This window comes from Scylla paramamosain, chromosome 10 (genome assembly GCF_035594125.1).
Source record: "Scylla paramamosain isolate STU-SP2022 chromosome 10, ASM3559412v1, whole genome shotgun sequence".
In the NCBI taxonomy this organism is placed as follows: domain Eukaryota; kingdom Metazoa; phylum Arthropoda; class Malacostraca; order Decapoda; family Portunidae; genus Scylla; species Scylla paramamosain.
In genome coordinates, this window is record NC_087160.1 from 18,554,432 (window position 1) to 18,568,660 (window position 14,229).

General features: G+C 45.1%; 1 long non-coding RNA gene across 1 annotated transcript in view; it reads right to left on the reverse strand.

The window, feature by feature from the left end:
• Nucleotides 1-14,229, reverse strand: part of LOC135103985 (uncharacterized) — a 96,856-nt gene extending 82,627 nt beyond the window's left edge. The window contains exons 1-2 of the long non-coding RNA XR_010270263.1: nucleotides 13,740-14,229; nucleotides 12,049-12,220 (exon numbers count right to left, since the gene is read on the reverse strand). This is a non-coding gene — a long non-coding RNA (uncharacterized LOC135103985). The remainder of the gene's footprint in view (nucleotides 1-12,048; nucleotides 12,221-13,739) is intronic.

Genomic DNA, 14,229 nt, shown 5'->3' on the forward strand with positions numbered 1-14,229 from the left:
CCTAACCAAACTTAACCTAACCTAACCTAACCTAACTTAACCTAACCTAAACTAACCTAACCTAACCTAACCTAACCTAACCTAAACTAACCTAACCTAACCTAACCTAACTAACCAAACTTAACCTAAACTAACCTAACCTAACCTAACCTAACCTAACCAAACTTAACCTAACCTAACCTAACTAAACTTAACCTAACCTAACCTAACCTGAATTAATCTTACCTCACGTAACCTAACCTAACTAACCTAACCTAAACTAATCTTACCTCACCTAACCTAACTTAACCTAACCTTACCTTACCTCACCTAATCTAACCTAACCTAACCAAACTTAACCTAAATTAACCTATCCTAACTTAACTTAAATCTAATCTAAATTAACCTCACCTCACCTCACCTAACCTAATCAAACTTAACCTAGACTAACCTAACCTAATCTAACCTAACCTAACTTAAACCTCACCTAACCTAACGTAACCTAACCTAGCCAAAAGTATAGTAGATTATAGTCCCCTCATTAATGTATCTATCACCTGTCTTTGGTTATAGTCTCGTGTAGTCAAGAAGATAACCTGATCTAACCTAACCTAACCTAACGTAACCTAACCTAGCCAAGAGTATATAGTCCCTTCACCAGTCTATCTACCACCCGTCTTTAGTTATGGCCTAGTATATTCAACAAGATCATCTAACCTAACCTAAACTAACCTAACCTATCCAAAAGTATAGTATATAACCCCTTCATTGATGTACCTACCACCTGTCTTTAGTTATGATCTTTCTCTCACTTTAAAGAAAAACTAATGAATACGTCCAGTTCCCTCAGCGCCCACACTACGTCTATCCAAGCTCCCACGGGCCCCTCAGTTGGAGCCTCGGCTAACAATGGATGTGCACCAGGTCAGAAGGGAGACGCCTTAAGGCAAAGAAGGTGAGAGAAACCGGCAACATCTTCCAACGTCGAGGGACCAGGCTTTGTTACGTCGCTTTGGTCCTGTCAGCCTTGTTCGTGGTATGGTTTGCTTCACACGGCACTGTATTCAGGTACTTTGTTGTGTGGACGTGTTTCTGATCTTGTTCTTTGTGGACGTAGTGAAGTCCTCGTAGCCCCACATCCTTTCATCACCCCCCTCCTTTCCATAGCTAAAGTCCTTCCTTTCCGTATCCATTACGTCATTGTCTTCAAGTATTCTGTTTTGTGGACGTGTTTCTAATCTCATTCTCTGTCGACCCACTAAAGGACTCGTAGCTTCCCTTGCTTTCCATTGCTAACGGTCCTTCCTCTCCATATTCCTTGCCTCCTTCACGCAAGATGATCCCCTTCATTCCTTTATGCTTCAAGACTCGCGGCCTCCCTTTTTTCTCAAATTCGGAAGGAAAATTGTGACGAGAGCGGGAAACAACAAGAAACGCAAAAATATGTACATGTACTAGTAAAAAAAAAATATGAGAATGCAAGCCTGACAATATGAGACCAGAGGGAGAAGTAAAGAGATGCACGGGGAGGAGGGGGGAGGAAGAGAAGGAGGAAGAAGAGGCTCTGCGTCCGGGGAAGGTGAATGAATGAAGGAAAGCAGGAAAATATTTATAAGGAGGCAGGTGAGTCTTGCGCGGTAACTCTCCCAGAAATATATCGATTTTCAGACCTAACGCTGGCGAGAACCACGAGGCCTGCCACCATTACTTAGAGAGAGAGAGAGAGAGAGAGAGAGAGAGAGAGAGAGAGAGAGAGAGAGAGAGAGAGAGAGAGAGAGAGAGAGAGATTATATTTACCTTGATCCCTGAAAGATTTACAGTTATTTACTCTCTCTCTCTCTCTCTCTCTCTCTCTCTCTCTCTCTCTCTCTCTCTCTCTCTCTCTCTCTCTCTCTCTCGTTGGCACTGTCGAGGTGTCATAAACAACACGTGCGCAGAAGGAGCGTCGCTTTTGGACAGCAGTGCGCCGCCAAACTGTGTACACACCTTTGGGCTGCACCAGGTACGTGAAGCTCATTGATAAAATAACACAATAAATAATATCTCGCCAGAAAATATACGGCGACTGGGAAATGAAACTATATACTGCCGCCAACCACACACACACACACACACACACTTGCGATGACTTTCCACAATTAAGAAGTGAGTTTGGGAATATCTTTTTTCTTTTTTTTCGACAAGAGAAATTTTTCTGTGGTATTCTTCATTCACGGTATTCAGAGGGAGGATGGGAGACTGGGAGAGTGGGAGAGGGGGAGGAGGAAGCGGGACATGTAAAATAAATACATATATACTGAAATGAGGCCTTGGTTCACTAGAGGAGGAGGAGGAGGAGCAGGACGAGGAGGACGAGGAGAAGGAGAACGAGGAGGAGGAGGAGGAGAGCTCACAATTATTGGAGAAATGTGGAGTGTTTTCCGCGGCCCCTGAAGTGACTCGGAGCGGCATGGGGTTGTAAGCAGGGAACAGATAAGGGCGGAGGGCGGCTCGGGGAATGGCGGGCAAATTGTGGCCTGGGAAAAAGCAAGTATCGAGCAAGAAACGAAAGAGACTTCGGAGCAAAACTGGTTGAAATAGGGACGTCATTTTAAAAAGTAGGGCAGCATCTTAAATACACTCGGGATCCGCCCATTCTATTAAGGACTTCTGGGAGAAATACAGAAATTTAATATGTTCCTCGAGTGCACTTTTCTTTTCTTTTTTTTTATCTCTCTTTCTTTTTTTCTTTAGTCCTCCAGAAACTCAGCAGTGAGGATAAACTCGAAGTGCACACGCCTTGCATTGCTTCACAGTCACGGTTCAGGTGCACAATTAAGTCCGTCCGTGCAATCCTCTTCTCGGTAAGCAAGGAACTTTGCACTCAATAATTCACTTTAAGCGTGTGCGACCAGAGGGAAGGCGCTCCTTGCCTGAGAGAGCGAGAAAAGAACACAAAGTAGGTGATTTATTAAGAATATATTGAGGACGAAATATTCCAGATGAATGTTGCATACGAAGCTTAGAGAGAGAGAGAGAGAGAGAGAGAGAGAGAGAGAGAGAGAGAGAGAGAGAGAGAGAGAGAGAGAGTTATGATGTTTACCAGACGACACGTGAGCACTTGGGCTGGCGCACGATAAGAAGGAAGACGAATAAGACCAAGGGAAAGAGGAGAAAATGAGGAAACGACATAATTTGGCTCATTTTCCTCTCCGCGGTGCATCACGAGTGGTCTTGGTCGCACAACAAGCAGAGCATTTTGTACCACGCCACACTTATGCATCGTGTTATCAATAATAATTCAGTCAATCAGTGGTAAAAGGCGGAGCTTCCCTGCTGCAAGGAGCAAGGCTTCTCCCTGGCAGCTCACCTGATACGTGTATACATGTACACTAACTTGTTTACATATTCTCAGGTGACGAAATTCTTCTGACACACACACACACACACACACACACACACACACACACACACACACACACACACACACACACACACAGGCATACAAACTTCAGTTAACAATTAAAACCATTACAAAAGAAGAAAACGCGTTTATTCAAGCGATACAATGAACTATAAAAGAGAGAGAAAGCTCAACTCCAATAAGACAAACATAAGTAGAGACCTAGCCACCGTTTCCTTTATCCCTACCCTCTCTCTCTCTCGCTCTCTCTCTCATCCATCTCTGTCCTTCCCTTCCCGTGTTTCGTCCCTGCCCCGCCTGTCCTGCCGTCTCCGCTGCCAGCCTAATATTTACCTACTTGACAACCCACTCACTTGGTTTCTTACGGAAGCATTCACTGCGTTTTTCGAGAGGACGTCAAGAAGTGTCTGGAGGAGAGGATGAGGAGGGCGAGGGGCGGAGGGATAGTGAAGAGGTGGGGAAGGGTAAAGAGTGGAAGAGGAAGGGAAAGATGAGAGGAAAAGGAGGGATGGTGAAGGGAGCCTGTGCAAGGAGGGTAGGGAGTGGACAGAGGGGAGGATAAGGTGATAGTGAAGAAATGGAGATGGATAAGGAGTAGAAGTAGGGAGGAAGTCAGAGGAGTGAAGGGAAGGGGGGAGAGAGAAGGAATATGACAAAATGTGAAGGTGAGAGGAGAGAGTCAACAAGGAAACAGTTGTGGAGAGACGAGGGGAGCAAGACTAGGACGACAAGTGTAGAGAGAGAGAGAGAGAGAGAGAGAGAGAGAGAGAGAGAGAGAGAGAGAGAGAGAGAGAGAGAGAGAGACTGTCATTGGTGTGAAAGAGAGCACAGAACAGAACATTCTGATAAGGTTTACAGAAATGCTGAGATATCACCTCATACCTACAGTGGCAGCAGATGAGACACACAAGTTTCATCTTACTAAGTGATGAATCTAAAAGACAAAACGAAACACAAATAATGCTCAAGTAAATTATCGTACACACACACACAGACACACACACACATGCACACACACCACCACCAGCACTATCACCAGCCCTCGCCACCTTCAAGATGGACTAGTAAAAATCCAAAACACTTCTCGAGTTATATGGAATTTGGACCGGTGCTTCTGACGCAGAGCAACCAGCAGAGAAAACTACTCACAAAAAATAAATAAATGAAATAAAAGTAAGACGGAGAGGGTACAGTACATGAAAAGAAATAATAATAATGATGACTGACAGAAAACACATGAATTGATACTGATGATGGAGTGGAAATATTGAATTATTCACACATAAACACAAATATAAGATCAAGACAGTTGTGTGCGTGGGCAGTCTGACCCTCGACTTGTTTAATGAAGTGGAGTAAACATCGTCTAGAAGTGGCACATGAGTGCCACTATTCAGACAGTTCCTCAGTGCCACGTGACAGGGTGACCAGTAGAGGAGGGCCGCGAGGGAGACAAAAGCCTGTGGAGGAAAGTAAATAAAACATTGGGAAGGTATGAAGGAAAAAGAGAGGAGAGGAGAGGAGAGGAGGGGAGAGGAAAGGGAAGGAGAGGAGAGGAGAGGAGACAGGAGAGACGAAAAGGAGAGGAGTCAATTAGTGTGCCACTCTTCTGACGACGTCCCGACCTCAGCATTAAGTGTAACGATTGTGTGTGTGTGTGTGTGTGTGTGTGTGTGTGTGTGTGTGTGTGTGTGTGTGTGTGTGTGTGTGTTTGTGTGTGTGTGTGTCCCTCCAGCCGTGATGAGGAGCGGCCGTGCTTCCCTGAGCTTCAAACAGGTGACAGGCTGCCAGTCCAGCCATGGCAAGAGCACTCAACGCGTTAAGAAGAATGCAGTAACTCGTCTTACAACAGAAGAGCTAATTGGAAGCAATCTTATAACACCACACCCCAACACTTTGACCGGGAAGTTCAGAGAATTTGTCAAGGAAGTGGTCGAGCTGAAACGAGTTGTCACGTCCCCCAACAGAAACATCAACATGAAGACAGACGATTTACAGCTTGAAGTCGAAGAAGCAGGTAGAGATTAAAGTGAAACAACAGCGTTACCTAGAAGCCGTGGAGCAAGGAGAGCGAGAGGAAACATTACTGAGACTGGAGAATCAGACGAAAACTTCCCTCCAGTGATGTTATTGCCGCACTAAGGACAGTATTCTGAAACACTTCTGCGCCACATCTCCACTACATTCAAAACCCTCTTATTGAAGTTACACGGATTTCAAAGGACGTTTTCTTTAGAGTTCTAGTGACAAATTAACGATATTTCTACGTTATTAACATGCGAAACACTCTTGAGAACCCGGCTAATCATCTCTGTGGCCTTTGAAAATAGTCGTGGTGAATACGTGCCTAATTCTGCATCCCCTTCCCTGCTCCTCCGTTATTCCTAAGTCAAGTATCCCATCGGCACTGAGCATCCCACCTTAGTTGAAAAAGACCTGATGTAGAGAACAATTCCTGGTACGTTCAAACATTCCATAAAGGACGTGGTGAACAAATCCATCTATTCGTAAGCCAAATTCTGAAACATGTGATAAATTACCGCCACACACACACATACATAAAAAAAAAAAAAGTTTATGCTGTACATAGGCTCAGAAAAACAAAATAAAGGTAAAAAAGAATGATGGTAACAAAAAATAAACACACACACACACACACACACACACACACACACACACACACACTCCCCTGAGGCATCCAGAACCCTTAATAAAACTTCTGCCTCTTAATTAATGGTGCCGGTTACCTGAAAAAAAGGGAGGTAACTTACAGACCAAGAATGCAGGTGAGAAGAATAGATGAGTATTGAGCGTGACCTGAAGGGATGACGGAAAGAGGAAGGAGGAAGGATGATGAAGGAGGGAAGAAAATGAAGGATAACAGGAGAGGAGAGGAGAGAAGAGAGAAGTGAGATTTAGGGGAGGGTATAATGGGTGACGGTGGATGAAAATATACAGAAGGAGAGTTGGAAAAATACTATGAGGTTCAGGAACACACATACACACACACACACACACACACACACACACACAGAGAGAGAGAGAGAGAGAGAGAGAGAGAGAGAGAGAGAGAGAGAGAGAGAGAGAGAGAGAGAGAGAGAGAGAGAGAGAGAGACGAGTAGACAGACAGACAGACAGATAGACAGACAAAGATAGGTCACATTAGGTAGGGTGGAGAGTAGCTGTGAGCAATGCCTCTTGTGTCTTGGCTGCGTTCAAAGGAAAATATTTAAAAGTAGACATTATTCCTCTCACTTTGATGCCGTCAAGCCTCCTTCCTTTTCTGCATCTCCCCTCACACACACACACACACACACACACACACACACACACACACGACCTAGAAATGAAAGATATTAACGTGAAAATACAAAAGTCTACCTCCTCAGAGTTTGGGGTGACTTACAGGGTTTCAGTCAGTATCCTACACGCTGTTGGTAAACGGGTGGAGAACGAAGGCAAGTAGGGCAGGAAGCAGGAGAGGCTGACAAGTATACTTCAGTGCACCACGGCCCCCATACTCACCAAGAAACTGTTCCCCTAAATCAAGCTACGAATGCTGCGTCCGACTTACAAACACGAGGATCCAAGCGTAGCACTGAAACAAACAAACTCTCTCTCTCTCTCTCTCTCTCTCTTTCTTGACCGCCGTTTCATAAAACATTCGGGTTCATGAGCGAGACCTCGAATCCCGAATGATCGATTCATGAAGCACTGAGGCAGGATCGTCGGCAGCCCGCACACTCCCTCTCCCTCAAAAAATGAATGCGAATTTTGATCGGAAACTTATTAACCTCAAATAAATGTATAGAATGTAGACGAAGAATATATTGTTATGAAAGTTAAGCTTATCATTACAGAAATACAAAAGGCTTTCAGAAAAAGATTTCATTCACGCTGGCCCCTCCTCGCCTCCCATCGTCTGCCTCTTCTCTCCCCCTCCACCTCTTCATCCTCTTTTCATTCTTACTACGCTCCTTTTGTACGTAATTCCTTCATTCGCCTTTAAACTTCAAGTACCAAAGATGAGAGAGAGAAAGAGAGAGAGAGAGAGAGAGAGAGAGAGAGAGAGAGTATCGGATTGTGCGTCGTCTGTCTGCCTCTCTGCGAACCTTCTACGATGTTGATTGTGGCAATATTGTTTGTTCTTAGGTCTTTCACTACTGTCTGACGCATCTTTCCTTAATCACTAACCATTCCGCTGTATCTTCTCTTGTTCTACCGACACCCCTAAACATTGTGCTGCCTAGAAATTGCAAAATCTGTTCTCTTATACATTTTTTTTTTTCTTGTAGATGCGCTATAAAGATTTCATGTATTGCTTTTAGTGCTGTGGATTGTTGCATATCCCAGTGAAGGGGTTGGGTGATGGAGAAGTGAACCCAGATGACAGGTGTGGGATGCAAGGGAGCCTGTGGGAGATGTGTAGATGACAGGTGTGAGCCATAAGAGGATCTGGGTTAAATATAGTGAATTGTGTATGGAAGAGGAGGAAAAATTGAGAAACGAAAGGAAAAAAAGGAAATACGCAGAAAGATGGATGGAGGAAAGTCTCTCTCTCTCTCTCTCTCTCTCTCTCTCTCTCTCTCTCTCTCTCTCTCTCTCTCTCTCTCTCTCTCTCTCTCTCTCTCTCTCTCTCTCTCTCTCTCTCAAGCATAATCGTTCAGCCATCACCACCAAAAAACTGAGGAATGACACGCTACATTTTGTGTGTGTGTGTGTGTGTGTGTGTGTGTGTGTGTGTGTGTGTGTGTGTGTGTGTGTGTGTGTGTGTGTGTGTGTGTGCGCGCGCGCGTGCGCGCATGTATAGGATCGATAGATGCACACAAGTAGGCACAGTCACGTGCAGCACATTACTATTAGAAGGCACACATATAAACAACAGCATCAGACACTTTGCCTCACCACCATATCCCTCACTTCCCTTCCCTTCCCAGCTCTCATTCCTCTTCCCTTCCCACCGGAAACCCACACAATAGCTACACATTAGACAACCAGACTCTGGTAGGTACAGGGTACGAGAAAGATTTAGGAGTTATAGTTAGCTCTGAACTCCGTCTAGGGAAACAATGCATAGAAGCCAGAAACAAGGCAAATAGGGTACTAGGATTCATTTTTAGGAGTGTTAAAAGTAGAAGGCCGGGAGTAATATTAAAGTTATACTTGGCGCTGGTCAGACCTCATCTAGACTACGCGGTGCAGTTCTGGTCCCCACATTACAGGAAAGATATAGGTCTATTAGAATCAGTACAGAGGAGAATGACTAAAAGGATACAGGGGATGAGGAGTATTCCTTACGAGGCGAGGTTGAAGCTGTTAAATTTACATTCTTTAGAGAGACGTAGGTTAAGAGGGGACCTGATAGAAGTCTTTAAGTAGTATAAGGGTTATAACAAGGGAGATGTAAGCAAAATTCTTAGGATCAGCAACCAGGGTAGAACAAGAAATAACGGGTTCAAGCTTGAAAAATTTAGGTTAAGGAAGGAGATAGGAAAAAATTGGTTCTCAAATAGAGTGGTAGATGAGTGGAACGGACTCAGTAATCACATAGTTAGTGCTAGGACACTAGAGAGCTTTAAGAGAAGATTAGACAAGTTTATGGATGGGGATAGCAGATGGAAATAGGTAGGTGTGTTTCATACAGGGACTGCCACGTGTAAGCCTGGTCGCTTCTTGCAGCTTCCCTTATTTCTTATGTTCTTATGTTCTTATGTTCACCCTTCATTCCTTCACCCTCCCCATACCCCTCATCCTCTCCATGCCCCTGCCCTCTCCTCACCCTCTCCACACCTCTCATTTCTCTCCCCTACCCACCCCTCTCATTCCTTCACCCTCTCCACATTCCCCTCATTCCCTCATTCCACACCCCTTATTCTCCTCCCCTCCCCACTTTCATCATCCAGAGAGAGAGAGAGAGAGAGAGGAAGGCGGAAGAAAGAGGAGCAGGAGCAGGAGGAGGAGGAAGAGGAGGAGGAAGAAGACAACTCGTGATGGGATGCGAGACTTGAAAACAGAAAAAAAAGCCAAGCAACAATGATGAGAGGAATAAACAGGAATGAGATAAGGAAAAACAAGTAGCTAGCACGATATGGCCTCTTTACATTCTCTCTCTCTCTCTCTCTCTCTCTCTCTCTCTCTCTCTCTCTCTCTCTCTCTCTCTCTCTCTCTCTCTCTAAGCAAGAAGAGGAGGACGGAACAATTACAATATACCGCAAACTCTGCCACTGAAACAAAAGCACAAGTGAACACAAATACACATCAATAAACAAAATAAAGATCGGGAACAAACATGACTCAGATTGAAACAGAATGACGTCACATCAAAAAAGAAAATTATATAAGACAGAAGTCAGTCAGGGAAGGAGATAAATAATACCCATCAAACTACAAAATAGATGACGGAAAGCGCAAGATGAAGGAAAAGAAAGAATGGGAAAGGAGAAGGAAGAAGAGGAAGAGGACGGAATGAGAGGAGACAGGGAAGTGTGGAATGAGGGAAGAGGGAAGGCAAATTAATTACTATGTCAGGGAAATCGACACTGAAGGAGGCAGACTGCAGGTAGACCAGACAGAACTATAATTATGAAGTTAATCATAATAACGGAGAGAGAGAGAGAGAGAGAGAGAGAGAGAGAGAGAGAGAGAGAGAGAGAGAGAGAGAGAGAGAGAGCAAGGAGGACGGATAAAAAAGAAAACCTCTCCAATTAGCAGAGACTAGGTAGGAATGCAGGCAGGCGGGTGAGTGGGTGACTGAGTGGGTGAGCGGGTGGAGGGTGCAGAGGCAAACACTCCACTCCATCCACTTTCACACTACGTCGAGATCCACATGGACATCCTTCTCTTAAGTGTCCTAAATGGAGATCATGTTTGCATTTATTTACTTCAACGTGTGGTAAGTGTTGTATTTGTATCTGGATGACTAAAGCTTGTGAAATTTCTTCGTGGGTGATATGAGCGCTGTAGAAATAACACAAGTGGTAGTAGTAGTAGTAGTAGTAGTAGTAGTAGTAGTAGTAGTAGTAGTAGTAGTAGTAGTAGTAGTATGAATGGTGCCAAATACTCCACTGACTTATTATCTACATAAAATAACAGGAAGTGAAAGGATGGTAGAAAATTTGACTCTACGAATGTTGGAAATGGTAGAACGTGCTTATGTATCTACGGCAGGTGTAGTGTGCGACCTAAACTCCTGTAAAAATTATAGAGGATGGCAGCTCTCTCTCTCTCTCTCTCTCTCTCTCTCTCTCTCTCTCTCTCTCTCTCTCTCTCTCTCTCTCTCTCTGAACGCCACAGTCAACAACAAAATATTCATGGTCCTTACTCGCTGGTTCCCATTTCCTTGCTGTTGCCCTTCCTCCTCCTCCTCCTCCTCCTCCTCCTCTTCCTCCTCCTCGTCCTCGTAATGGCGGAAATTATATAATGGAGTCGTCACAAGAAGGATGGGGGGCTGGTTGCCGCGTTGTCTCTTTAGTGAAATCCCACTTGAGTTTTTCGCTCCTAAGCATTCTGGATGCCACCGCTGCCTCTGCCAGACTTCTCGCCACCATCGTCAACATCACTTCCATCACCACAACCACCACCACCTCCACCATCGCAACCATCACCATCACCACAATCACGAATTTTCTCTGCTGCTCCACAACCTCCTCCTCCTCCTCCTCCTCCTCCTCCTCCTCCTCCTCCACTCACACCCACACATACACACAGTCGCCAAATCGCTGTCCGCAGACTCGTAACTCGTCACCAGAGGTTTGCTGCCGCTAACGACCGTGATAAAGGCGACGCCCCATTCCCTAAGGAGAGCAAGGCGGTGGGGTGAAGGAGGCAGGGGTGAGAAAGATGGTAATGTCAGAAGAGAATATAAGGAATAGTGGAAGAGGAGACAATGTAGTGGAAGAGGAGACAATGAAGAGGCTGGTAAGAGAATGAGAATAGATAAAGAGGAAGACTAAGGTAGACTGAGGAGTAACAAGAGGAGGAGGAAGAGGACGAGGAAGATAATCGCAATAATAAGACGTCGAAGCCAAGCAATGCGACCAGCGTGACGCAAAGAGTTACATACATGTACATGTATGTATAAGTAACATACACTCGTACTTACGAAAAGGGCTCGTCCACACGGAATCCCAAGTTGAGCAGGAACGTGCAGAGGCTCAGTGCTGGCAACATTCCGAGTTTGTTTTTCGTAACTTTCGCCGAATTACAGGACTCCCATCTTCAGACCAACACTAATAAATATATAAAAAATAAGTAAATAAATTAATAAATAAACTATAAAAAGAACACTTCGCTTGATGAAAGGGAGACAGCCACTTAGCTCCTAGTCATGCGTTGGGGATAGTCTCCTGTGACACCAACTCACGAACACACATGCTAATTTACCGTGGAGGGCTCCTATTAGTGGAAGGGAAACAATGCATATACTGCTTCATGTGTTAGAGATGCTAAATCTAAAGAAAACTAAAAACTAATACAAACCTTACCTAAACCAACAGCAACTCCATGTGTGTTCTAACCAAGATGGTGAGTGTGTGATGCCTTCACTCTGTCCACGTGAGCACTGGGGCATCGCCACCAACACCCCTACAGGCATGCTACACCTGCAATAGCTGATCTTCTAATAGGGAAAACAAAATACAAAAACCATCTTTCATCCTTTTATTTACCTTTTGGCGAGAGTAGGATCCTGAAGGAGGCCTCGCGTCGGCCTGCATTCGGAAGAGGAGGTGTTAGCCACCCCTTTCTCCTTGTTAGATCCATAGGAGGGCGAAAGAGAGGGACCCTTGGAGGAGACGCAAATCCCCCGTCCGCTCCCTCCGGCATTGTTCATTACTTAGCCTGGAAAGAGAGTGACGCTCTTCAGACGGGAAATATTGTGCAGGTTCCCACCCGAGAGGTGCACATCCATTACTGTAATTTGCAAGAGAGGCACATCAGAGAGCGAAACCGTAAAAGATAAATGCATGAAAAAGCAAACGTGTTTTAGACCCACAGGCAGCCCCGGACCGCCGCTCGCCTCTGCTGGACTAGAAACCAAACCGAAACAATGGAGATGCAAATCAAGGGTGCATTAGAAGCACTGCTGGGATGGATGTAGTGGCACGGAGAGGATCAGATGGCTGGACCAGGCTCATTTTGGCTCCCGCACCCACTACCAAAAAGTTAAAGCATTAAAAGTAATAGTAGATATAGGGAAAAAAATCGAGCAGTCAAGAAAACCAGCCCCCCCCCCCTCTCTCTCTCTCCTGTGAATCTACTCGTCCCTTTCCATTCCCTGCGAGGTGCTGGCTGTAGCCCCGTCCAGCTCCTCACCCTCCCTTTCTACCTACGAGCGTAAATTCACCAACACACCACTCACTGGCGCCTGTCACCTCTTCGTCTCCTTCCTTCAGTTTTCACGAATAAGTAAACAAACCGGAAGTAACCCAAACAAGAATATGTCACCTTCGTCGCTCCAGAAGGGATGCCTCATTCATCGACTTAATAATGTCTTCGTTCAACCTTTGTCCTTAAATTAATAAAGAGAGATTTTTTTTTTCAAGAGGGTGGTTTCAAGATACTTCTCAAATTTTGAAGGGTCCTTTTTTGACTGTACTCTATAGGGACTGGCATCTTGAGTGGGATCTTTCCATATAACTTTTCAATACCGTAAGCTAGAGCACCTCTTAAATGATGATTAAAAATATAGGTAAATAAATAAATGTATGGCCAGTATGTCGCTTACCTCCACGGTAAACATAGCTCTTCATTTTCATTCACTTCACAAGCTGACCCAGATCCGAGTTACTCTAATGGTTACGCGAACTTTAGTGTCATTGTCATTGTCATCATAAGTATATACCACATGAACAATCATTCACTTAAGAGTTCTCAAAAAGCCCTCTCTCTCTCTCTCTCTCTCTCTCTCTCTCTCTCTCTCTCTCTCTCTCTCTCTCTCTCTCTCTCTCTCTCTCGCGTGACCTGTGATAATTTAGCGATGGTCCGTAACTAAGACCTTCCTGCCACAACAGGGAAGAGGCGCCCCTCCACCAGCACGTTTTTGTCCTGTGTCTCCTGTTTCACATATTAATAGTTTGACAAGGAGGAAAGGCCCAGACGAATAATTTCCTTGTAAATGATGAAATACAAACAATCAGACATAGAGTTTGTGACGCTACAAGACAAAAGTAGCTAACAAGAGTTGCCGGTGAAGACTAAGACTGACAAGGAACGATGGGTTTTTTCCTCAAGTGGGAAAGTGGGACAGTGGGATAGTGGCACCCCGCGCTACTACCAGGCACCTAAAGGCTGGCGGGAGGAGCTGTTTTTATTTAAGCCTCACGGAGCATCCACATCATCGCGAGCCGAGGACACTTACCATCACTACACAGCTCTCGGTTCCTTTTGTCTCAATATTCCATGCACTTCATATTTTCAGACTGGGAAAAAATCTTATTTTCATATTTCCAGACAATCACCAAATGCACTTCAATTTCCGTCATGCGCGCAGTTTTCAAAAGTTCAAAACTCCAGCCTCAGTCGCAAAACGCCTTCAAATTTCCAGTCACGGGGAAGCACTCACGGGTGTGTCATAAACTGTTTCAGTCAAGAGAGTGACTGACTGGAGTCCACGGGCAGGCGTGGAAGACGATTGCACGAGCACAGCCACACACGTCTACCCAGTGACGACCCACAGGCGGGAACTGAGGGTGGAAGAAGGACCGGACCTCGACCCAGCCTCCCAGAGCGCCGCCGTCACCACCACCACCACCGCTAACACCAACAGCATCTTCACATCCTTATCCTCCTTCGTCTACACGCGCGCGCTCGCACAAACTCAAGCACACACTCGCACACACACACACACA